We start from the raw sequence: 3,895 nt of genomic DNA on the forward strand, positions 1-3,895 counted from the left end.
TAAAGGGCTGGGGGTTGGTGCTATCCCGACACCTCATATGCAGACACAATCCCAGAATGCCAGGAGATGGGAAAGTCACGGTATTTGTATGTATACTGTCTATGTTTCAAGAAGGATTTGTCAATTATTAACCCGATTCCATTCTGTCTCTCCCTACCTGACCTTTTCTGAGTTGTCTTTACCCCAGTTTATCTTGAATTCTAGGATCACAGGTCTGATAGATAAATATCCTGCAAAGGAAATCAACTCCCCCAACCAGAATGGCAATGGCAATTTCCTTGGCATAGGTAAGACTCTGTACTACCAGCCCAAGATGATGATCACCCAGATTATAAACTGACCAGGATCACAAACCCCCTCAAATTTGCCTTTGTGTTTTCCCCTATATAAGCTCATAATTGCTATTGACACCCTGAAAATAGCCCTTCCATCTGTCTTCCCAGCATGGACACACTGAAAATAAAATTCTTTTCCAGACTTTCACACTTCTTTTCCTTGTTTGATTTCTGGGGTGACTGGTCAGACCTGGTTTTTTGGGACTCGCTGAAGTTAGGACCCCACCAGTAGGATTCCAGTAACATTCTGGATTCATTGTCATATTATGTTTGGAAACAAGTAAGAATCATGTAAGAAAAACATTGTTGGCTCATACAAGTGTGAGAACACTGCTCACGTGCAAACATTGTCTTTAACTGGAAAAAAGACATTCACAGAGTGTTTCTTAGGGTATAGCTGAACACTGTGCAGGAGGCATCCCCCATGGATTTAGTCATTGATGTTTCAGGGTCCAGAATGTAGGCTTGAATTAGTTGATTCATTTACTAAATATCCACCAAAAAACCCCCCAAAAACAAACAAACAAACAAAAAAAAAAACCAAACAAACCATGCTCCCTTCCTGAACAGCAAAGAGCTCCACCATTTCTTGGCAGTGCAGATGGAGATGGTCTGTAATTACCAACTGAATTCTCACTTTGCTTCCAGTCAGCTGATAGAGGAGCTTTGAAATCAAGCTTGATAGCTCAAAGAGCTTACCTTCCTAAAAGTCAGTTGAGGTATATGAACGACTTTGTTTGTTTTTAGTACCAGGGAGTGAACCAGGGCACACAACCACTGAGCCACATTCCCAGCACCCCCCACTTTTCTAAATTTCTTATTTTGACACAGGGTCTCATTAAGTTGCTTAGGGCCTCACTGAATTGCTGAGGCTAGCTTTGAATTTGTGATCCTCCTGCTTCAGCTTCCTGAGCCGTTGGGATTACAGACACATACTACCAAGTTCAGCACTTGTAAAGAGAAGGTGTTTTACTCAGTTTTTGCATCACTGTGATTAAAATACCCAAAAAAAGTAACTTAGAGGAGGGAATGTTTATTTGGGGTTCAAAATTTCAGAGGTATCAGTCCACAGATGGCCAACTCCATTGCCCTAGGCCAAAGATGAGGCAGCATGTCATTAGGGAAAAGTCCATTGGAGGAAAGTTGTTCAGCTCACGGAAGGGTCAGGAAGCAGGAGAGGTGAGGAAAGGGCCACAAGGAAGAAGTGACCTTCCAAGGGTACTCTCCTAGCAACCTATTATCTATAGTGACCCACCATCTCCAGCCTCACCCCATCTGCCTACAGTTACCACCTGGTTAGTGCATTCAATCTAGGATATACTGAGTAGGTTACAGCTCTCATATTCCAATCATTTCACCTCTCAATTATTCCTGCATTAACAGGAGCTTTGGGGTGACACCTCATACACAAACCATAGCAAGAAAACATTACTATCAGATAACTTTCCTTAATTGACCTAGAAAATAGCTCCAATCTGAAGGCCCATGACATTTCTAAAAATCTGAGTTCTATATTTCTAAACATCAGGGAAATGAAAATTAAAACTACACTGAAATTTCATCTGACTCTAGGTAGAATGACAATCATCAAGAATACAAATAAAAATAAATGCTGTCAAGCAGACAGAGGAAAAAGGAAGTCTCATAGATTGTTGGTAGGAATGTAAATTAGTTCATCCACTCTGGAAGTCAGCATGGAAATTCCTGAAGAGTAGGAATGGAGCTACCATATGATCTAGCTAGAGCACTGCCACTTGCCGCTTACCGCTGATCAGTGGGACAAACGACACAGTACACTTCAGAAGTTCATGAAGCAGCTTCTGCTTTATTTCGATAACATCCTCAATATATAAGCAGTCTCATGCATAAGCAATTGTAACCAGATATGTCCATCCAATCCTATTAAAGGTCAAGCGATCACGAGCTCAAGCATACATGTAAGATATATCTGTCCACGCGCTAGGCAACTGAATTAATTATCATACAGCCAATGGTAAACGCTTCCTGTTTTTCTCAAGGCACATTCTGCACGCCCTTTGGCTCTCTGCCAGTCGCCATCTTGGATGCATGTGGCGTAACCCTGGGCCCCGGGTCTCGCCCGCCACAGAGCACTTTTCAAAGATCTTCTATAAAGTGTTAATAATTGGCCACGTGCATCAAATATTTAGTTTTTTTGTTTTTTGTTTTTAACGGTTAAGGGGCAATTAGATCAAATGAATGGGAAGGATAACATGCCACATGTTAGGGTTAGGGTTAGGGTTGATCCAGAATACAAGTTGCCTGTGGTCACTAATCAGCAGGAATGAGAATGGGGAAATACCAGCTAGGCATGTGCATCATGTTTAATAGTTGAGGAGAAGAGGTACAGAGACCAAGTGCTTGCACAGTGTCACTGAGAGCTGTGATGCATTTCAGTATTTATTCAAAAGATTAACATTAGCTTTCTATAGAGACACATACATACCCATGTTATAGCAGCACAATTCACAATAACCACATCATGGAACCAGCCTAGCTGTTCATCAACAGATAAATGGGTAAAGAAAGTGTGGTATATATGCACAATGGAGATTTAATCAGCCATAAAGAAGAATGAAATTATGTCATTTGCAGGAAAAATGGATGGAACATTATATTAAGTGAAAGTCAGGAGTCGTAAGTTTTCTCTCATATATATAAGTTAGAGAAAAGGAAAAAGGGGAATCTCGTGAAAATAGAAGTAAAAGCAGTAGGGTAGAGGAAAGAGAAGCAGGGGAAAGACAAGGGGAAATATTGAGGATTGAAAATGATCAAATGATGTCACATGCATGGACAAATATGCCACTATTCTGTATAGTTATTCTGCAGCAATAAAAAAATCAAAATGTTACCTAAGTAGGTACAACTTGGGTTTCTACAGTTGGATTGAGGACCTTTGAAACTGTAATTAAATTAATGGTTTCCCCTAGGCTAATATGCATAGTAAATGAGCAGCTTGCTGAGTATACAATGATCCCACAAAAAAGTCTACAAGCCTGAATGTGCATCCTCAGGGAAGAGTCTGGATAAAATAAGAAGGGAAGGCAGTTTGAGAGGGATTATGATAAAATATTCAGGGCTGGGAAAAGACAAAGGCAGTCATGGTGCAGGGACAGAACGAATGGACTATTTATTCACTGAACACTTAGAGACCCTCTTGGAACTGGAACCTGAGAAGAAAGTGCACTCAGGTTCGGGTCATTGCTGGGAGCAAAGTAGTTTGTTTGACTTCCCTGATCTGGCAAACTTCCCCAGGGACAAGTCTTTTTGGTGTACAGCTCCCAGCTAAGAATGATTCCCACATTCTCACATGGATAAAAAAATATTAAAGGACGAACAGTATCTCATAACACATAAAAATTACATGAAATTCAAGTTTCAGTGTCAAATAAAGTTTTATAGGAGCACAGTCGCTCCTCTGTACTTATATCCATGGATCCATGATGCTTCTACACTGCAAGGGCAGATCTGAGTGGTCTCGGTGGAGATGTGCGTGGCCTAAAGTGTTTACCGTCTACTCCTTTATGGAAAGAGTGGGCCAA

Source organism: Sciurus carolinensis, chromosome 2 (genome assembly GCF_902686445.1).
Source record: "Sciurus carolinensis chromosome 2, mSciCar1.2, whole genome shotgun sequence".
Classification (NCBI taxonomy): Eukaryota; Metazoa; Chordata; class Mammalia; order Rodentia; family Sciuridae; genus Sciurus; species Sciurus carolinensis.